The sequence below is a fragment of the Stenella coeruleoalba genome (assembly GCF_951394435.1).
Source record: "Stenella coeruleoalba genome assembly, chromosome: 20".
Classification (NCBI taxonomy): Eukaryota; Metazoa; Chordata; class Mammalia; order Artiodactyla; family Delphinidae; genus Stenella; species Stenella coeruleoalba.
In genome coordinates this window covers 23254139-23278125 of record NC_137166.1, presented here as the reverse complement: position 1 = coordinate 23278125, position 23987 = coordinate 23254139, and the positions used below count along the sequence as shown (strand labels likewise).

At 35.0% G+C, this 23987-nt stretch overlaps 1 protein-coding gene across 1 annotated transcript in view; it reads right to left on the bottom strand.

Moving 5' to 3' along the window:
* Nucleotides 1-23987, bottom strand: part of CDH8 (cadherin 8) — a 1195405-nt gene that overhangs the window by 823661 nt on the left and 347757 nt on the right. The window contains exon 7 of the mRNA XM_079908493.1: nucleotides 3781-3837. The gene's annotated coding sequence lies outside the window, so the exon portion shown is untranslated. The remainder of the gene's footprint in view (nucleotides 1-3780; nucleotides 3838-23987) is intronic.

Here is a 23987-nt window from a genome sequence, read left to right as displayed (position 1 = left end):
GGAGAATAGTCACTTCTGCTCCATACATTTTAATGATGAAATTGACGGAAACTAATAATTTGCCCAAGGCCATTAAACTTGTCAAATGGAAGCCGGGACTTACACAAAGTTTTCTAATCCCAAATCTAGATTCTTTCTTCTGCTCTTATAAAACATAAGAAAGCATGGAATCCTGATATAAATTTTAGATATTTCTTCCACCGAAAATAACAAAGCATATAATTTTAATGCTAATAAACAAATTAAGAACTACGTAGAACAAAGAGTCAGTTTAAATGCAGCCAATTCATTAGTGTGCATTTCTTATAAAATATATCATAAGACAAGCACAGTCTTCATTTAATATTGACCTCAACTGACATTACTTGTTTGTGTTAAAATTATCTAATTGTGAAGGGAAAGGGTGCTAGACTTTGATTCAGTCCTATTTGGTATGTCCCTAACTTTAGGAGGGATTAAGTGTCCACGTTCCATGACTCATAGCCTCCATCTTCTCCCCACTTTCAAAATGATCACCTTCTGAAAATGACAGGATTGTGCAGGATACAGTACTGGCTTTATAGAGGTACCATATCAACACGTTTTGTGATTAAAATGAGGAGGTGAAACTAGATCACTCCCCAAAGCTCAAGATTCAAAATGGGAAGAGCCATGTTGTATCTAATTGTGTGAGCAGACACACTTGTGTGAGCAGACCTCTGTTCTAAGTCATCGCCATGAATCTGTAAAAATTCACTCACTTAAGAGGAATATTCTGAAAGTTAGTTGCAATATTCAATGGAATATAATTTGGACCTTCAAACACAACTTTCCATTGAAATGTTACTAAAGGGTTAAGGAGGAAGTGGTATAAAAAAAATTTCCAACCATTTCAACTTCATTTTTGACATTCCCTTCTAAACCTTGCACATTTTATTTCTTTCCTATATTGAGTGACTTTTCAAGCGGTTCTGCTGTGAGCCAGTAGAATTACTAAGAGGTTTCTGATTTCATAGCTATTTTTTATTATATTTGGAAGCTGGTTCTAAGTAGAACTAAAACTCCGGGGCCACTATTTTACAGTTAGTAAAGATCGACATCTAAATTATGATCTAAGGAAAGTACCAGGTCACAGCTTTCACTGAATGTAGAAAGAAGTAAAAAAATGGATTTGTCTCTGGAAATGTTGGCTATTTGATGTCTTTGAGAAATTTTTGTGCATATTAAATTCCAAATCTCAGCAATGAAATTCTTATAGACATTTGGCTTATATCTATTACTCTTAGTTAATTCCCAGTTACAGTGTCTTAAATCTAGCTTTAAATGTCTCTCTCTTGTCCTAGAGAAAATATGCTGACATATGATTTAAGAGCCTAAAGTAGATAATAATATAGGAATTAGCGATGGTCAATGATAAGACATAAGGCAAAAAACAATTTGTTGCAAAATTAAGGGAGAAAAGGCATGGGACATTTTTGATTCAATCCCAGACTTCATTCACAGAAACAGAAACTTTATATTCCATTCAAATTCAAGTAAAATAGTATGAATTAGTTCTATTTTCTGTGTGAATAAAGCCCAGGTAAGTTAGGAAACATGCCTAAGGTCATTCAAGCAGGAAGTATCATGCTATGTGTCTAGAATGAGTTTCTTCCCACTCTTTCTCCTTGTAGGTTTTTAAAATTTATCCTTCAAAATGGAATTTAAATAATACCTCTTAAGATAGCCATCTATAACCAGCACCATCCAATATGACGCAGATATCCAAACTATATTTCCATAACACCTTGTATGCTCATCTTAGAATTTATAAAACATAATAAATAATAAAACATAATAATAGCAGTTCATTTCTCAATTTAACCTACTAGACACTAATCCCATTGAAGTAATAAAATGATGATGAGTTGGGTGGCATTGTTAGGGGTTTTGGGGGCCATGTTAGAAGTTCTATGGGGCTAACTGTGTTGCCAAACAGCTATTCATCCTAAGACAATACCCATATTTAGAGAAAAGAGTTAAAAGCCTAAGATATCATGCTAGTTTCACTGAGCACTGGGGGAAGGGAAAAAAAGGACAGACAGAGAGACTGACTCCCAACTGGCTGAATTTGGGTTGAGAAAGTGAAAAGGCAAGAAAGCAAATGCCTTCCACCATTGTGACCCAAAGTAGGTGTTTAGACTAGCACTTCCCACTTGATTCTCTTATTTTTTTGAAGACAGAACACTGTCTTGAAATCTACATATATCAAAATTGATTCAAGACACATGATATAAACACTATAGGACCCTGTAATATATTCCGGTCATTTCCATATAGAATACCAGTCCTTGATTTGCTGCTGTTATGACCAACACCATTTATGAGGGAGGAATGGAGAGAAAGAATTCCAAGGATATACCATCAAGGTACAAACATAAATGCATTTTGAGAGTATCCAGAGTGTATAAGAATGAGGTCATGAATAAGTCTGTACTGCCTAGAGTTGGTTCTGATTAGGTGCTGGCTGTGGGTGTCTGAGAAGGCTAGGCAGATTTCCATACGTCATAAGGACACCTAGCAAAGGCAGGTCTTCCTCCACATTGCCGTGCTAACTGTACCTTGAAGTGCTGGTGTTACCTTGTATTTCTGTTGTGGGTGTGTGTGAATAGAGGGAGGGAATAGTGAGGGAGAGTAGAGAATGACCAATGACTTGCCTGGCCATAAATCCCACCAGCAAAATAATACTTACACTATCTAAAGTGTATGGAAACTCACCAGGCCTAACATACTACAACCTACCTACTTTATCTCATGTCATCCTTTAGATAGTCTGGTGAGATTGGTTATTATCATCTCCATTTCATAAGGACTTCTATATCCCAAGTAGATTAAATGGATTCCCAACTTCAGCAGAACTAACACGGAAGAAAGACTGGACTGAAGACAGGTTTTCACCTTCGAAGCCAAATTTTATGTGATACCAGCACCGATACCATACCTCCTGGTCTCTGCTTGTCACTTTCAGCATGACTGTCCTATGACAGGATTCTGAGGGACACAGAATTCTCTTGACTAACATGCATCAACACAGTGTGAACATATAAAACTGTGGCACAAATAGTTTTTGTTGGAGATGGTGGTGGTGGTGGCTATGCTGATACCAGGTTTAAATTAGTCTGTTTAGAAAGTCTAATGTCTTCAAGGCTGGTGCTATTTTGGCAATAGGAAAAATGGCTATGTGTTTCTCTGTTTCTCAATTTACTGTTGAATTAGATGTGGAGAACTAGTGTTCTCCCATTTTCTCCCAACTCAGGGACATACACACACACACACACACACACACACACACACACACACCCCTCACCATTCATGTTCAGGGTCATGTTTTGTGTATATTCTTTTGTTAGGGCCAATCTTCAGCCAATGATAATATCGTCCAGGTGTTTCGCCTAATGTTAGGTGTTGGGACAAATAACTAAAACTGTGTCCATTAAAGAAGCATCACTTGCATATTGCTTCATAGTTCCTGATAATGCTAATTTATTACCAATTTTGGAGACACCTTTTACTTCTACTAGCTATTGCAGGAGCCTAGCATGACCATTCATCCTTGCCTGGAATATTACAGATTTTTGTTTTTCTCCCTACATAATTGTTAATGCTCATCAATCCTAAAACTTTTCACTTTAAAAGTATCCTGGTTTTGTCTTCCCTAATTCTAAATACCCAGTACTCAAACTTTTGTTAAGTATACCATTGCATTGTTACCATGTTACTTAATGTTACGTAAAACTATTGTCAAGTAAACCCAATACTCACCTTGATTAGAGACATAATGCAGAGATGAGAATGGTTTCAGAGACAAAGATACTCTTTCTAAAAAAAAAAAAAAAAAAAAATTCTTTCTAAGTATTTCTCTGCTTCCTGAAGGGCAAAATAAAATCCTTCAGGTTGTGAGTTCTCTTTCTTCATAATCAGCCTGTTAGTGTCTCCCTATGCTTCCATTATCTCAATTGTAATATATATTCTTAGACATTAATATCCTAATGTATAATATAGATTATAGCTCTATCCTCTAAGCCTATCATTTGGCAATGTGACTTATTATGCATTCAGAAATATTTGGAGTATAGAATTAAACAAAAGAAGCATGTAGCTATCGAATGACTACGTGTAAAAATGTCTTTGGCACTTTGTTTGCAATTAAAATATTTCTAAATATACCTAGCACACCTCTGCATCCAATTTAAAAAAAAAAGAATGTAATTGGTAAAATTTTATTTTCTATAAATAGATATTCATTTAGTTTTTACCCCCCGAGAGTCTTCAATTACAGTTAGTTTCTATATATTGTCAAAGTTCATAAAATATGCCCTTTAATTTAATATATTAGAGCTTTGACAAAACAGAGTCTAAAAATAAAATGATCCATTTTTGTCACCTGTTTGTTTTTTTTAACTATTTTTTCTTAAACAATATTGCTCCAACCATACACAGACTTTTTTGGGGGGATCAGTATGGAACTTCCATTTTAACCAAGAGTTAATCTCTTTGTGTTGATTAAAATATCCTTTTATTCTTGAAACCTCAGCAAAATGAACTGAAAGCAAAGATGTGGAAATGGGTTTAAAAACTGTAAAATCTCTGGCTCAATCTATCAGTTAAACAGTTTATTATTTTATAATGAAAAGACACTATCACTAATAGGTCAAACATTCTCTCATTCTCCTGTTATTTTCTCTTTTTTTGTGATGGTAAATACAGTGTTGTTATCTTTGGACAGGATGACAGCTTCAGGCAAGAGGTACAACCCCAGGGAATAGCACTTTAACTTAAAAAGCCAAGAGGAGAAAACACAAGAGGAAATAAGACAAGGCAAGACTGGAAACAAAAGCTGCATTTATTTCACAATCAAAAGCTGGACAAGGAGCCCCTGCTAATCTCAAGCAGACTCCAGAGGCTGTACTTTTAATAGCAAAAACAGAGGAAATAGAAACAAATGGCGAAAACCTCTTCGGTGAGGAGTTGAAGACATTCACTGTAAGAGGATACCCAGGATGTTACTTTCTGGAATAGATGTATAAGGGAGAGGCATAATTTTCTGACACTCTGGGTATAAGAAATTACTTTCTCTTAATTTCTTTAAAGGAAGGTGTTTATAAAGGAAAGACAGTAGTACATCTTCCATTCCTCTGTCAATACACAAGCATTTGTGAGGACCTACTAAATAGTAAATACAGGAGGAAGACAGTGAGATAAGAAATAAAACGTAATGTTCTAATTCCAGTTTCTAGAACAGATCATTTGGAGTTTAACAAAGTACTCGTGTGGATGAGATATTAATATTGGACCACAATCTCTTAAAAGTCTATATATGATTATAACGATATATATGGTGATATATATACCCTGCTATCTCAGCGACTAGCACAAGCTTGACAGTTAGTACTCGCATGCATTTCTTGAACTAAACCATTGAAAGATATGTGAAATAAAATTCATATTTTATGTCAAGACAAGAAAAATGTAAACATAAAAATTCTTCTCTGCCCTTTGGCCTCCCCCTCCCCCCACTCTGCATTGTGTATCCTCATTATGCATGGACCAGACCTCCCCCATTGGCAGGAATATCTGTTCAACCATAAAGAGCAACATCCTCGTAGCATCAACAAGACAATGCCTTAAAAGATAACATTCCCTCTTGATCTTATAAGGCGTCACATGACCCACCACAATGATGCTTAGATCTGGATTATGCAAACTGTCAATAGTATGTCATCTGATGTCTCAAAAAACTTATATAACTGTGTTTTGACTTCTAATAGGCAGAACAGTTCTCAGAGTTTCTAAGATGCTCTTCCCGGATTATATCCTCAAATTTAGCTCAAATAAAATTTTTCACTTCTTTCTTAGATTGACTGACTAATTTTTCATCAACAGATATGAGAAAGAAAAACTTGGAGTGCTCTGGGAGTATTTAGGAGGGGCAGGACAACATTATTCAAAGGTGGTGACTTTTTAAGCTTAGTCTTAAAGAAGTAAACATTAAGTGTAGAAAAACAGTGATCTGGTTTTATCAGAGACAAAGCAGGATGCGTAGTTATGTGAAAATTTCTCTATGCTTAACTGTTCATGAAACAGAATGAGAGAAAAATAATACACGATGGTGATGAGGAGGAGGAGGAGAATGACTATGGTGGTGGTGGCGACAGTAATGATTATGATGATGATAACAGAATTCTCAATATTTAAAATTCCTGTTGGCTTCAGTGACTGGTTAAACTGTTTGCAAAGTTAGCAACTGTTGATTAATCTTCATAAAAATCCAATAAAGTAAATGCAATTCCCAGGATAAATTGTCAGTATTTTTTAAAGCCTAGGGGAGAATCACAATATAGTTACATGGGTTAAATAAAATAGCATCTTCCAAATTTGGGGGAAGAAATTATATCAATTCAATATGGAAACTCTGGTTATCTATCTCATGGTAATTAAATGTTCTGAATGATATATGTGCATGCTTTTAAAAAATAAGAATGGAGAAAAGTAGACATTGATTTAAAATACAGTTCACTAGCTAGGAAAAAGTAAAACATGAGTTGGTAAAGGTAATAAAAACATCTTTATGGTGAAACATTTGCAAAATATAAATTCTATATCAACCTTTTATTTTATAGTCCCAAAACTTTAAATGACTTAAGATCTCACAGATGAACATGATGCTAGACCCTAAATCTGCTGACTAGCACCCAAGTCTTCTAGCTTCTAAACTGCACCAGCAGCACATGTGGTCTTTCTTCTCCTAGTTCTTAAATCAATTGCTTATATGAAGTCATTGTTTATGAGCTAGTCAGAGAAGTTAATTAATCTTTAGTTAATATCTAAAATAAGAAGGCCTTCTACACTTGCATTATCATTTGTTACAAGTTATCAAAGTAACAGAGAGCCCCCGACAAGTATTTAATAATTTTAGTTCAAAATCCACTCCTCCTTCTCCTCCCTTGCTTAATATTGATTCTTTCTTACTGCAGCCTAGTTCTTACTATGGGGAAGATTTACCCTGCAATTCTCTATTACCTTTCATGCACTGCTTCGCAGGAAGGCAAAGCTGACTAATGTGACTTGCATTTTATTTCAATTAATAATATTTAATATTTAGAGGACATTACAGAACAATTGAGCAGATAGGACAAAGTTCTCACATACCTCCTCCCCCATACAGTTTCCCCTGTGACTAAAATCTTGCATTAGTGTGATATATTTGTTAAAATTGATGAGCCAATTTCAATACATTAAGTAAAGTACATAGTTTACATTAGGGTTCACTCTTTGTGTTATACATTCTATAGATTTAAACAAACATATAATGGCATGTATCCACCAGCACAGGATCGTACAGAGTTTCACGGTCCCCCAACAAATCCCCTGTGCTCCAATTATTCATCCCTCACTTCCACCAAACCCTGGCAGCCACTGATATTTTTACTGTTTTGCCTTTTCCAGAATGTCATACAGTGGTATCATACATTATACAGTGTTTTTAGACTGGTTTCTTTTACTTAGCAATATTTATTTTAGGTTCTTACATGTGTTTTCATAGCTTGAGAGCTCATTTCTTTTTATTACTGAATAATATTCCACTGGTTGGATGTTCCACAGTTCCACAGTTTATCTGTTCACCTATTGAAGAATATCTTGATTGTTTTTCCAGTTGAGGGTACTTATGAATAAAACAACGACAAACATTTGTGTGCAATTTTTGTGTGGACATAAGTTTTCAACTAATTCCGGTAAATCACCAGTAAGCATGGTTGCTGGGTCATATGCTAAGACTATGTTTAGCTTTGTAAGAAATGGCCAAACTATCTTCCAAAGTGGTGGCATCCCACCAGCAATGAATGTGGATTCCTTCTGCTTAATACCCCCCACCAGCACTTGCTATTGTCAGTTTTTTGGGTAACAGCCATGCTAATAGGTGTATAGTGGCATCTCATTGTTTTAATTTGAAATTCTCCAAGGACACATGAAGTTGAACATTTTTTATATGCTTATTTGCCATCTGTATATCTTCCTTAACGAAATATATGCTCATATTGTTTTCCCAGTTTTTAAATTGGGTTGTTTGCTCTCTTATTGCTGAGTTTTAAGAGTTCTTTTTATATTTTGGATATAAGACCTTTAGGAGACATGGACTGAAACCTTTGCCTAGCCCTAGATACTTAAGACTTCGTCCTACTTTTCAAAATAGAGTTAATTATTTTTACAGTAAGAACATAATCATTTTGAGTTAATTTTAGTACAAGATGTGAGAGTTACACTGAGGTTGATTATTTCACCTATGGGTGGCCCAACTGCTTCAGCATCATTTTGTTGAGAGTCTATCTTTCCTCCACTGAATTGCTTTTGCAAAAATCTGATGGGCAAATCTGGGTAGGTCTACTTCTTGGCTCTCTATTCCATTCCATTGATCTATGTGTCTTTCCTTCTAATGATACCACATATTCTTGACTACTATAATTATCTAATAAGCATTTAAATCAGGTAGACTGAGTCCTCCCACTTTTTCTTTTTCGAAACTTTTATCCTTTTGAGTTCCTTTGCTTGTTCATATAAATTTTAAATAATAAAGCTATGTCTACAAACATTTTGCTGGAATGTTGATAGGAATTGCACTTAACCTGTGTATCAGTTTGGGGAGAAATGACATCTTTACTGCATTGTGTCTTCCAACTCATTAATATAGTATAACTATTTAATTAAATCTTCTCTAATTTCTTTCATTAGCATTTTATAGTTTTCAACAACAAAGTCCCATATACATTTTGTTATATTTACATCTCAATTATTTCATTTTTTGAGTGATTATAAATAGTACTGTATTTTTAATTCTGGTATATACATCTTCATTGCTATAGAAATACAATTGATATATGTATATTTATCTTATACCCTGTTACCTTACTGACATTACTTATTATTCCTAAAAAAAAATTTTGAAGGTTCCCTGGGATTTTCTATGCACACAGTCATGTCATCTGCAAATACAGTAAGAATTATTTCTTCCTTTCTAATTCGCATAACTTTTATTCCCATTTCTTATTTACTGCACTGGCTAGAACTTCCAGCACTATGCTAAATAACAGTGCTTATCATTGCCTTATGCCTGAACATCATTAGGTATAATGTTAGTTGCAGCATTCTGCAGATGCTCTTTATCAAACTGAGGAAGTGCCCCCTATCTAATTTTCTGAGCTTTTTATTATGAACAGTGTTCAATTTTGTAAAATGGCTTTTGCTACACTGTTTACCATAATCATGTGATTTTTCTGTTTTAGTCTGTTAACACGGTGGATTACTTTGCTTAATTTTTGAATGCTAAACTGGACTTGCATCACAGAAATAAATCCCACAATTACTGTGTATAATTCTTTTCACATATTTCTAAATTCTATTTTCTAATAGTTAAACATTTTTCCATCTATATTATTAAGGGACATTGGTCTATAATTTTCTTATTTTGTACTGTGTTTTTTTTGCTTGTTTTTGTTTTTTATTAGAGTGACACTAGCTTCGTAAAATGAATTGGGAATTGCACTCTTTCACTTTCTGAATTGGTGTTAATTTTTCTTTAACATTTGCTAGAATTCTCTAGTGAAACCTTCTTGGTGTGATTTCTATACTTTGGGAGATTTTCATTTTAAATTCAATTTCCTTAATAGATTGAGGGCTATTTAAATTATTCATTTCATATTGAGTGAGTTATGATAGTTTGTGTCTTTTAAGAAATTGGTCTAGTTCATCTAAGATGAAATTTATGTGCATAGAGTTTACAGAGTATTCCTCATCCTACTGTGGTCTGCAGGATCAGTCACTACTGATCCCTGTTATTCCAGATATTGGTAATTTATACATTCTCTTTTTTTTTCTTTTTATCACACTTGTTCAAGATTTGAAATTTTGTTAATTTTTTCCAAAGAATCAGCTCTTTGTTTTATTCATTTTCTCTATTGATTTTTTGCTTTCAACATCATTGACTTTGGATCTTACCTTTATTATATTTTTCATTTATTTGCTTTTGCTTTCATCTATTTGCTTTTTCATCTATTTGTTTATTTGATTTTCTTTCTTTTTTTTTTTTTTGTATCTTAGGGTGAGGGTTAGATTATTTATTTGAAACTTTTCCTGTTTCCTAATGTATGAATATAATACTATAAAATTTCTTGTCAGCAGTGCTTTAGCTATGCTTTAATGTTGTATTTTCAATTTCATTCAGTCCAATATACTTTTTAAGTTTCCTTTAAGATTACTACTTTCATAAAGGAATCATTTAAAATTTAGTTTCCAAATGTTTGAATATTTTCCTGTTATCTTTATTGTGATTCAAGAACATACACTGCATGATTCAATTCTTTTAAATCTGTTGTGATTTATTTTATAATTCATAATATGTTCTGTTGGAACTTGAAAAGAATCCATTGAATGGAGTGTTTTACAAATGTCAGTTAGATCTTGTTGGTTGATGACATCATTCTTTACAACTTTGCAGCTTTTCTGTCTAGTTGTTTTATTAACTGAGTTAGGGCTATTTAAATCTCAAATTATAATTGTAGGTTTATCTATTTCTCCTTCCAGTTCTATCAGTTTTTCCTTCACCTATTTTGCTGCTCTGTTGTTTGCTGCATATACATTTAGAATTGCTATGCCTTTTTAATATTTATTTATTTATTTGGTTGTGCTGGGTCTTAGTTGTGGCAGGCAGACTCCTTAGTGCCAGCTGGTTAGTTGTGGCATGTGAACTCTTAGTTGCAGCATGCATGTGGGATCTAGTTCCTGGATCAGGGATCAAACCCAGGCCCCCTGAATTGGAAGCGCAGATTCTTAATCACTGTGTTACTATGGAAGTCCCAGAATTGTTCTTTTTGATGGATTGACCCATTTATCATTATATAATGTCATTCTCTGTCCCTGGTAACTTTTTTGGCTCTGAAGTCTACTTTATTAGATATTAATATACCTACTCCTGTTTTGATCGGATTAATGTTTGGATGATATGTCTCCTTTCATCCATTAAGTTTCAGACTGCCTATCATGTTATATATGAATAAGTTTTTTGAACATACCAGATAGTTGCGTTTTGTGTTTTAATCCACTTGTGCCAAGCTTTGTCTTTTAATTGGTGTATTTAGATCATTTTAATTTAATTATTGATACGGAAAACCATTTTATTTTTAGACTCTATTGGCTCTCTCTTTTTTATTTTTCTCTTTTCTTTTTCCTGTTTTCTTATGGGTTACTGGAAAATTTTTAGAAGTCCATTTTGATTTCTCTATAGTGTTTGAGTTTTCTCTCTTTGTACAGATTTTTTAGTGGTTGCTGAATGTAAATATTACATTATATACACATATATACACACACATATTTTATCACAGTCTATGGTATCATCATTTTACCAATTCTCACAAAGCATATAAACCTTACCTTCCTTTAAGTCTCTTTACCCTTCATTTTTAATATAATTTTTCTTAAATATTTACTCCACGTACATTTAGAACCACATCAGAGAATGTTATAAATTTTGCTTCAGTTGCCAAAAATAACCTATACATATTTAACAACTTGTTAAAATGCAAAATTAGTCACTTATTTTTCTATAAAAATAACCACTTCAAGCTAATAAGGACCTACTGAATAGCACAGGGAACTCTACTCAATACTCTGTAATAACCTATATGGGGAAAGAATCTAAAAAAGAGTGGACATATGTATATGTATAACTGATTCACTCTGTTGTACACCTGAAACCAACATGACATTGTAAATCAACTATACTCCAATAAAAGTTTTTAAAATAATAATAATAAAATAAAAAGTAACCACTTCAGAAATAATGTTAAATTTTATGAAGTTTGATGGTATCCTTGCATATCTTTTCAGTCATTCTTCTGTAAGTTAAAATTAACATGATGAATATAGGCCCATTATACTAAGTCGTACTTTAAAAAAATTGTCACTGGATTATGTACCCAGAGACCACTATATATTTTAAGCTTCCTTCCATTCCCCACTTTGCCTTTTATATTATCAGAAATAATTTAATAGCAGATCTCATGTACTTCATTCTACCATTGAAGACTCTGAGTACTAATAGTCTGTGAATGATGGATGTGAAACACATAACCCAGGTTCCTGGGAGGGAGAGTTTAATATCCATCACTTTCTAATGTCCCCATGTGGACAGAAATTCTCTAACAGGAAATGGAAAAAGAAGTGTCAGCTATAACTTGAAATCAACGGGCAGCCCTGTCAGCCATGGGGGTTAAGTGTCTCTGTGGTATCATTTCTAGATCTTTTGCTTTGTTTAAGACATACTTGCCACACAATAGGTAGGTGAGGAAACAGTGAATCAATAAAGATTTAAAGTTTTAAAAAAATGATAGTTGTGTCATGAACAGAGGCAAAAAAAAAGAGAAATTGCTGAATAGTTACCTAGCCAAGTACAGACACTACCACTTCACAGAGCTTGCCCTCTTTTTCCAGCCTTGTGCATAGCCTTAGAGCTGTCTAGTATTCCCTTCTCACAGAAAAAGAAACTGAGACCAGAGATATTAGTTAATTTTCCCAAATATATATATATATATACACATACATATATAAAATTTACATAAAATTTTTAAATCCTCAATAATTCCTCTCCATAACACGTGAAGCAACACAAAGCTTGTTAAAGAAAAGTAAACCACTTCCTTAAGAGCTGCTGCTACACAAGCATATTTGGGAACTAACAGCATGAACAAAATTTTAGAAAAAAATTCAGAGAATGAATCAGAGCATTAATACTGGGACATTCTTCTTTGACTGGGAAGAACCAGATCCGAGTCTTAAATAGAGTATAAAATTGTGGCAGGAAGGAATATAGGATGATATTGAAACTGGATATAACACCATGAATAGAAGCCTGCAGATAAAAATGCTTGAATGATAACAGAAACAAACATTTATTGGACGCTTACCATGTTTGTCTCCCTTAATCTTCACAACAATAAAAACAGGAATTCTATACATTTTATGAAACGGGGATATTTGAAAAGATCAAAAAGCAACTAAGAGGCAGGCTTAGGGTTTCAACACAATACTGGACAGTCTTACCACAGGTGTTTGGCCTTGACTGAAGCTTTGCCAAGGTGATTGTAAGAACTTTATATTCTTGACTGCATTCTAACGGGATTAGATACCATTCTCCAGGTGGTGAGATGTTTTTATAGTATTTCAATATGTAGTGACATTGTCAAAGATAAATCTGGTGACCATATGAAGCTGGATTTTAGTACCAAGTTCCTGAACACAGGAAATGAAGTTAGGAGATTACTGAAGTACTTTGGATGATTGCAAGAAAGAATCTGCCCTAAAGTGGGATTAGTGGTCAAGGAAAAGAAAATTGACTATGGGGAATGCTTTGCAAGTAAATGAGTTGCATAGAATACAGTCATCAAAAGGACAGGATAAACTGTCTGTTTCACTTTTCATGTCCTAAGATATTTTTTCCAATGAATTAACAAATTAAATCAGAAAGTTGACATTTCAAAAGTGGTAGAAAATGTGGCAAAGCTTTCAGCCTCACAAAGGTGATGGATTTACTCACATAAATGTAGTTTGGACATAGTTGGTAATTATTTCAAATTATAGGAAAGGGATGTAATATTAACATGATGGAGTACTTCATAAAAATCATGAAATCTCTGATATTTTATTAAACACAGTACACTAAAATTCCAAATAAATGCATAGTAGTTATTAGGATTAGTAATAAAATATGATTATTTTTATAATATATGCTGATTTCAGCAATATCGATTTTGCCTTATTTATATTAGGTTACTGAAGCTATACATTACTTACACTGGTTACTGTTCAAATTGGCACATTTATACCTTTTCTTCTAGTTATGTAATTGGCTTTCTTTCTATTCTACCACATTATCATGGTGAACTCTTTTCTTGACTGTTGGCTTTATTTTATCATGTATTATCTGCCAAGGGGCATTAAATTAGTTCTTGAAATCTAGATGGAAAGGGGAACAGCTGCTGGCAAAAGCAAAAACATGTATTTTTCTTATTTTCTATGTAGTTTCTTGTATAGTCCTTTTTCAGATTCACAGTCAACTAACATTAGCTGAGTGCCTACTTTGTGCTTTTGTAATGGGGTATATACTCAGAAATGCTAAAATTTGCCCAGCAACAAGAAACTTAAAATCAACAGTTTTAGAAGGAACAGAATTGGGGGCAGTAAATCCAGGCCAGATTTTTTGAGCCAGAGATAGAAAAGCTGAGAGTAATTACACTTACACACTAGTGTGAGAACTAGGGAAATCTCTCTCTTCAAGTTCTATACCTCAACATTACAATGCAGCGCAAGCTACCCAATATTACTGAGTGTGGTTCTGAAATGAACTTATAATTTCCTCATAGAATGAGGAATGTGTCAATCACACTTGGTTAAAAGAAAGAAATGTGTCTGTGTTTGATATGTGTTATTTTCTTCCTGTGGTGTTAAGGTCTCCTTGATCTTTAATTTCCCTGACTCTGTTCCTGTCTTTTCTGAGAGAGAGAGAGACAGAGAGAGAGAGAGGGAGAGAGAGAGAGAGAGAGAGAGAGAGAGAGAGAGAGAGAGAGAGAGAGAGAGAGAGAGAGAGAGAGAGAGAGAGAGAGAGAGTGTGTGTGTGTGTGTGTGTGTGTGTGTGTGTGTGTGTGTGTGTGTGTATTATAGTTCTGGGCCAGGACCATCGACCCTGGATGTCACGTTGAAGCAACCTGTGTAGGCAGTGTTACAGATTCTTAAATCTACAGACCTATGCACAAATCTTCATAATTCTCTGAATTCCTCTTTCATAGCACTGATAATAATTTTAATTAACTGTTGGTATAATTATTTGTCTAGTGGCCATTTCTCTCTAGAATATAACTTTCATGGTGACAAAGGCCTTGATCTTCTGGTTTATCTTTGCATTTAAGCACCCAAAGCAGTGGCTCACACACAGTTTGTCTTAAAACCCATAATTTAAGGAAAGCAATGTGTGTAATACTGAAACAATGCTAAAGTATTCAAGGGTTTTGTTTATTTATTTTTGGAGGGTATTATTGATAACGTTGTTCCATTTAGGAGCCATCTACTTTTCATACTCTTAATCTTACTTTCTCCAGACCCTTTTCCATCCTTCTCCACCCTTATTTGGGACCTGGGAGGCTGACCTGTTAGTCTACATTAACCAGATATCCTTGTTCCCAGCTTCCTATTAGATTCAGCCAATGCAAGGAATGGACAAGACATGAGAAAACGATGAAGAGATGGGTCAGAATATTTATTATCCCTCCTCCTGCCCCACTAGACCATGTGTTCCTCTATCAAAGACCACTGTTCCTATAATAAGCCTTCCTATCTCCCAGAGGTACACCGTAACTGAGTTACAGTAACCAAACTATATTAGTTTCCTAGGGCTGCCATAACAAAATACCATAATTTGGGCTACTTAAAACAAAAATGTATTGTCTCGCAGTTCTGGAGGCTAGAAGTCTGAAATCATGGTATCAGCAGGCCCATGGTCCCTCTGAAACCTGAAGGAAAGAATCCTTTCTTCATACCCCCTGTCACTCCACGCTATCCCTTAGCTTATGGATGCATCACTCCAATCTCTGCCTTCCTCGTCATATGATGTTCTCCCTGTAGCCTGCCCCCTCATGTCTCTCTGTCTCCACATGGCCATCTTTTTATAAGGACAGCACTCACAGTGGATTAGGGGCTCACCCTTCCTCCAACCTGACCTCAACTTAACTAATTACATCTGCCAGGACACTATTTCCAAATTAGGTCATGTTCTGTGGTACTGGAGGTTAGGACTTCAATTTATACTTTTTGGAGGGACACAGTTCAATCCATGACACAATCCCTCCCCTACACCTTTAGGTCTAGAAGTGCTAAGAAACACCTCCTGCTGCTTGCCTATATGTGTTTCATCATCTTGTTGTTTCCATTAACTCTGTCTTTGCCTTTGCATATACTCCTTTCATTCAGCTCCCTTGGTTATTTCTCTTGAGTGTGCCTCTGTTTCCTGCCAGGCCCCTCATCGTGTTAAACCGCTGTCCCTATTTTCCCAAAACTCAGTGCAGTATTTATGAAATTTGGCTTGAATTGGATGCGTCCAAATTTTAGAATTTTGGAAGAAGGAAAAAAAAGCTAAAAAAAAAAAAAGTATGGATTAAGAGCTAATTAAGGTTTTAAAATAAAGGCATCATTCATATCCAACAGCAAGACACAGAGCTCTATGATTTGACCTTTAGAAGCAAGAAGGTCCATATTTGTCTGATAAGCTGGGGACATCATCAAAGGTGGATGTAGCAAACAGTTATTTTTTACTGAGGGTATCCAATTTGCCCTTTAGACATCAGCTGTACTGGAAACTGACAGGAACTAGTAAAAAGGGTAAAGTCAAATTTTCAAAGCCATTTGTGAATTATAAATAAAATATAACACCGTATATTGAATTGTCACTCCAAACCCCTTGCTCACTGATGATAAGGAGATCTGTGCCTGCTTTAAAGTTTAACTTGACCATCATGCACCAAACAGACATGTTAAGTCACTTTAGAAAGTGATTACTGGAATGGATGTGCTAACATGCATCTATATTTGCAACCTCTCCTTAGCACTTTTCACATACTTTTACTTCTCTTGTCTTCACCCTATACAAACACCAGTTTAATGATTTGAGAAATGCACGTCAAGTATCACTTTCAAGTGGTGGAAATTACCCATTTGGATATGACATCTTTGTTATGAACAAAATAGTTTAGAATAGTGGTGATTTTAGCTACCCTGAAAGTGTGTGCGTGTGTGTGTCTGTATGTAGGTGTGCTTTGTTACAGATTTATCAATAGTCCTCATGAAGAAATCTTCTGGTTTAAGCAGTAAAATATTGAAGTCTGTGAGACAGTAACCTTGAGAATGTGTACCTGACTTTCCTTATGCATAGACCGAATTAGCTCATTATTCCAGTTTAAGGGTCCACAAATTTTCATTTTACTTTAATGCATTTCTCAGAATAAATAATGTGAATGTATTCTGACTGAAAGTAAATTCTATCAAAAATATCAGAATAACAACATTAGCAAATAGAACAGTTTATTCACATAGTTTTACGTCACATATTTGCCTTTCCTTTCCTCAGTCTGTACCCAGAAAGAAATGAATACTGTGGGATTTCAGTGTCCATTTTGGTCTTTAAAGCACAACAAAGTGTTGTAATATCATAGAAAAAGAAAAACACTGCAATTTAAAGAGACCCGGGTTCTAGTACTAGTTCTGCCTCAAATTTGAAAATTCTAGACAATGGGAAATTTGATTTCTCTGGGGATACCTATGTGTTTTTCTCATCTATATAATGTGAATATTCTAAATTATGTCTTGTTTCTTGTTCAGATCTGTTACTATGTGACCCTATGAAAAATTTACCAACTCATGTGCCATGGCTTATTATTTATATAATATAAACCTCTTGAAATTTGGATAGAGATGGCAAAGACATTTCTCATTAGCCTTGTAGGGTGTCTATACATGTGGTCAACACAAATAAAATACTAGTTCATGATATTCTTAATGGTATCTGTAATTTCAAAGTCCTTCTAACTTGTTTCAATTTATTTTAAAAGAAACTGGGGCAGATGTCTAATACTAGAAGTATGTGAGAAACTTTCTATGATAAACATCTTCTAAAATGGCTCCCAGTGATTTCCACCTTCTGGTATTCTTGTTTTTATGTAATCCCTTCTTTTTGCATGCAGGAACAATCTAGTGACTTGCTTCTGATAAACTGAATATGGTAAAAGTGATGAGATGTCACTTCCAAAATGAGGTTATGAAAGATTTTGTCTTCCATCTTGGCTCACCCATTCTGCCTGGCCAGTTCTTCTAACTTACTTGCTCTGATGAAGCATGCTGCCATATTGCAAGCTGCCCTATGGAGAAGCCCGTCTATCAAAGAACTGTAAGTAACATTTAACCAGTAAAATGCAAGAAACCAGAGCACTCTTTTTAGCAGTTCCTGAGAAACGGAATCCTTCCAAAAACCACGTGAATGATCATGGAAGGAGACCCTTCCCCAGTCAAGCAAACACCTTGATTGCAACCTGTGAGGAACCTAATGCACTGGGGCCAGCTATGCCACAAGAGAATTACTAAACTACAGAAACTGAGAAAAGAAAATATATTTTTTTAAGCTACTAAGTTTTAGGATAATCCATTACATGACAATAGATAAGCAATATGCTTTCTCTTTAGCATAGAGAGTGAATGCCAGAGGACAAACAGCAAAAGCAAGAAGAACTACAATTTTGCAGCCTGTGGAAGGAAAACCACACTCAAAGAAAGACAGACAAAATGAAAAGGCAGAAGTCTTTGTACCAGATGAAGGAACAAGATAAAACCCCAGAAAAACAACTAAATGAAGTGGAGACAGGCAACCTTCCAGAAAAAGAATTCAGAATAATGATAGTGAAGATGATCCAGGACCTCGGAGAAAGAAGTGAGGCAAAGATCGAGAAGATGAAAGAAATGTTTAACAAAGACCTAGGAGAATTAAAGAACAAAGACCTAGAAGAATTAAAGAACAAACAAACAGAGATGAACAATACAATAACTGAAGTGAAAACTACACTAGAAGGAATCAATAGCAGAATAACTGAGGCAGAAGAACGGATAAGTGACCTGGAAGACAGAATGGTGGAATTCACTGCCACGGAACAGAATAAAGAAAAAAGAATGAAAAGAAATTAAGACAGACTAAGAGACCTCTGGGACAACATTAAATGCAACAACATTCACATTATAGGGGTCCCAGAAGGAGAAGAGAGAGAGAAAGGAACCAAGAAAATATTTGAAGAGATTATAGTCAAAAACTTCCCTAACATGGGAAAGGAAATAGCCACCCAAGTCCAGGAAGCACAGAGAGTCCCAGGCAGGATATACCCAAGGAGAAACACGCCAAGACACATAGTAATCAAATTGACAAAAATCAAAGACAAAGAAAAATTATTGAAAGCAACAAGGGCAAAACAACAAATAACATACAAAGGAACTCCCATAAGGTTAACAGCTGATTTCTCAGCAGAAACTCTACAAGCCAGAAAGGAGTGGTGTGATATATTTAAAGTGATGAAAGGGAAGAACCTTGGAGAAAGAAGAACAAACAAAACCCAAAGTTAGTAAAAAGAAAGAAATCATAAAGATCAGAGCAGAAATAAATGAAATAGAAACAAAGAAAACAATAGCAAAGATCAATAAAACTAAAAGCTGTTTCTTTGAGAAGATAAACAAAATTGATAAACCATTAGCCAGCCTCATCAAGAAAAAGAGCGAGAGGACTCAAATCAATAAAATTAGAAACGAAAAAGGAGAAGTTACAACAGACATCGCAGAAATACAAAGCATCATAAGAGACTACTACAAGCAGCTCTATGACAGTAAAATGGACAACCTGGAAGAAATGGACAAATTCTTAGAAAGGTACATCTTCCAAGACTGAACCAGGAAGAAACAGAAAATATGAACAGAACAATCACAAGTAATGAAATTCAAACTGTGATTCAAAATCTTCCAACAAACAAAAGTCCAGGACCAGATGGCTTCACAGGTGATTCTATCAAACATTTAGAGAAGAGCTAACACCCATCCTTCTCAAACTCTTCCAAAAAATTGCGGAGGAAGGAACACTCCCAAATGCATTCTATGAGGCCACCATCACCCTGATACCAAAACCAGACAAAAATACTACAAAAAAGAAAATTACAGACCAATCGATGAATATAGATGCAAAAATCCTCAACAAAATACTAGCAAACAGAATCCAACAGCACATCAAAAGGATCATACACCACGATCAAGTGGACTATAACCCAGGGATGCAAGGATTCTTCAATATATGCAAATCAATCAATGTGATACACCACATTAACAAATTGAAGAATAAAAACCATATGATCATCTCAATAGATGCAGAGAAAGCTTTTGACAAAATTCAACATCCATTTATGATAAAAATTCTCCAGAAAGTGGGCATAGAGGGAACCTACCTCAACATAATAAAGGCCATATACGACAAACCCACAGCAAACATCATTCTCAATGGTGAAAAACTGAAAGCATTTCCACTAAGATCAGGAACAATACAAGGATGTCCACTCTCGCCACTATTATTCAACATAGTTTTAGAAGTCCTAGCCATAGCAATTAGAGAAGAAAAAGAAATAAAAGGAATCCAAATAGGAAAAGTGAAGTAAAACTGTCACTGTTTGCAGATGATATGATACTATACATAGAGAATCCTAAAAATGCCACCAGAAAACTACTAGAGCTAATCAATGAATTTGGTAAAGTTGCAGGGTACAAAAGCAATGCAGAGAAATCTCTTGCATTCCTACACACTAACAATGGAAGATCAGAAAGAGAAATTAAGGAAACACTCCCATTTACCATTGCAACAAGATAAAATACCTAGGAATAAACCTGCCTAAGGAGGTGAAAGACTTATACTCAGAAAACTATAAGACACTGATGAAAGAAATCAAAGATGACACAAACAGATGGAGAGATATACCATGTTCTTGGATTGGAAGAATCAATATTGTGAAAATGACTATACTACTCAAAGCAATCTACTGATTCAATGAAATCCCTATCAAATTACCAGTGGCATTTTTTACAGAACTAGAACAAAAATCTTAAAATTTGTATGGAGACACAAAAGACCCTGAATAGCCAAAGCAGTCTTGAGGGAAAACAAGGGAGCTGGAGGAATCAGACCCCCTGATTTCAGACTATACTACAAAGCTACTGTAATCAAGATAATATGGTACAGGCACAAAAACAGAAATATAGATCAATGGAACAGGGTAGAAAGCTCAGAAATAAACCCACGCACCTATGGTCAACTCATCTACGACAAAGGAGGCAAGGATATACAATGGAGAAAAGACAGTCTCTTCAATAAGTGGTGCTGGGAAAACTGAACAGTTACACGTAAAATAATGAAATCAGAGCACTCCCTAACATCATACACAAAAATAAACTCAAAATGGAATAGAGACCTAAATGTAAGACCAGACGCTATGAAACTCTTACAGGAAAACACAGGAAGAACACTCTTTGAAATAAATCACAGCAAGATCTTTTTTGATCCACCTCTTAGAGAAATGGAAATGAAAACAAAAATATACAAATGGGACCTAATGAAACTTAAAAGCATTTGCAAAGCAAAGGAAACTACAATCAAGACGAAAAGACAACCCTCAGAATGGGAGAAAATATTTGCAAACGAATCAACGGACAAAGAATTAATCTCCAAAATATATAAACAGCTCATGCAGCTCAATATTAAAAAAAACAAACAACCCAATCCAAAAATGGGCAGAAGACCTAAATAGACATTTCTCCAAAGAAGACATACAGATAGCCAAGAAGCACATGAAAAGCTGCTCAACATCACTAATTATTAAAGAAATGCAAATCAAAACTACAATGAGGTATCACCTCACACCAGTTAGAATGGGCATCATCAGAAAATCTACAAACAACAAATGCTGGAGAGGGTGTGGAGAAAAGGGAACCCTCTGCACTGTTGGTAGGAATGTAAATTGATACAGCCACTATGGAGAACAGTATGGAGGTTCCTTAAAAAACTAAAAATAGAATTACCATATGACTCAGCAATTCCACTACTGGGCATATACCCAGAGGAAACCATAATTCAAAAAGACACATGCACCCCAATGTTCATTACAGCAGTACTTACAATAGCCAGGTCATGGAAGCAACCTAAACGCCCATCAACAGACAAATGGATAAGGAAGATGTGGTACATATATACAATGGAGTATTACTCAGCCATAAAAAGGAACAAAATTGGGTCATTTGTAGAGACCCAATGGTTCTAGAGACTGTCCTACAGAGTAAAGTAAGTCAGAAAGGGCAAAACAAATATCGTATATTAACGCATATATGTGGAACCTAGAAAAATGGTACAGATGAACCAGTTTGCAGGACAGACGTAAAGACAAAGATGTAGAGAACAAACGTATGGACACCAAGCAGGAAAAGTGGTGGTGCGGGGGGGGATGAAGTGGGAGATTGGGATCGACATGTATACACTAACAGATAACTAACAACAACCTGCTGTATAAAAAATAAATGAAATAAAATTCAAAAAAAAAAAAAAGAGTGACTGCCAATGTAGGGAGTGGGGTTAATAGCCTACTTTTGGGGGTAACAAAGTAGTAAAGTAAACCTAAGTAATGATTGCAAAAGAGACAAGTGGGTTCCTTTCTCCTGGTAGTCTTGGATTCTCAGACAGAAAGAAAAAAAAAAACTTTCAGAAGCCTTGGAATTAGGAAGAAATCAATTAATACATTTTGCCTTGCTTGCTCGCCTAAGTCATGTTGTATCACTTACACGCTCTGGATCTACACCAGCTTACTCATTATAGTCCGGTCATGTTTACTCAAACAAATCAGGTCCTTTCTTTCATAGGGTCTTTTTCCTTGACATTCCTCTTTCCTAGAACGTTCCTTCTACTTCACATTACTGGCGTTTTCCTTTTCTCTGTTTCTCAGATTAATATTCACCTTCTAAGAGTACCCTTTCAAAGTATTTCTCTCTCTTTTTTCTCCATGCAAGCTACTTCTTTTTCCTGTGTAGATTAGTTACAATTTACAATTATTTATTCACTGTTTGTTTGGCGTTTTTTTTCCTACCCAATGGAATGTAAACGCCAACGAGTAGGTTCCATGTCCTTTTTTTTTTTTTTTTTAACATCTTTATTGGGGTATAATTGCTTTACAATGGTGTGTTAGTTTCTGCTTTATAACAAAGTGGGTTCCATGTCCTTTTTATTCACTCTTTATTCCTTAGCATCTTAGCTGAGTGCCTTGAACAGCCAGGGTACGCAATGAAGCCTTTTATGTGAGGAATGTGAAAATGGGTATGGGGGACAAGCCAGTTAGCATAAATCCAGGACCAATTTCAATGTCAATGTAAGTATCAAAAGCAATTACATACATCAATATATAGCAGATATGAAAATTTTCTTTGAATGTATCTTAGAATTTATAACTCTTTAATAATTCACTGAGCTGTCAGTCACATTTGAAAAGTTGTTTTTGCTGTCATTTGTTTGTTTTTGCTTCTTCATGGAAGTGGAATTAGAAAGCTCTAACCCTGGTGCTTAGACAAAAGTATATAATTGTAGTTAAAATAAAAAAAGAATGAGTAGATGTATAATTCATTACACTTTAATTTGGAGACACACTTTTACTTTTGGACTGCCCATCATTCTATAATACTTGGCAATGCACAGCCTCGATGGGTAAGTTACCTATAAAATGAGAAGATAGATGTGTAAATAATATGAGACCCTCCTAAATCTAAAATACTTTACTATTTTATTTCAGTCTCAATTTTATTATTATATTTAATTTTATATTTTATAAGTTATACTGTATTGTTACTTCAGGACTGTGGTCACCTGAAACCATCTGTCAGTGAGCTTATTATGAAAAAAAATGTGGCAGATTTTTTAAATATCCCAATTATTCAGTACTTCACATATGCAGTCATGCTGATATATCGCTTTGCAGCCCAGTCTGGCTCTGGGCCAGATCATGTGACATGCTCTGGCCACTGAGATGTTAACAGACGTGATATAAGCAGAGACTTGAAATGGCTTTCACTTTGGGTCTTGCTCTTACCCTTACTCTTAGGACACTGACACCATAAGAAGAACATCCCAAGGCTGACCTACTAGTCTAAAAAAGAAAATGAGAGACGTGTGAAGCATAGCAACTAGTCAGTCCACAGATACATGTGCAGCTCAACAGACGTGCAGAAATTTAAGTTAGACTAGTAAATGTCAGATGTCCCTTGGCTATCTCAGCTGAACCTCAAAGATGCATGAGAAATAAATCCTTAGTGGTGCATGCCACTGAAGA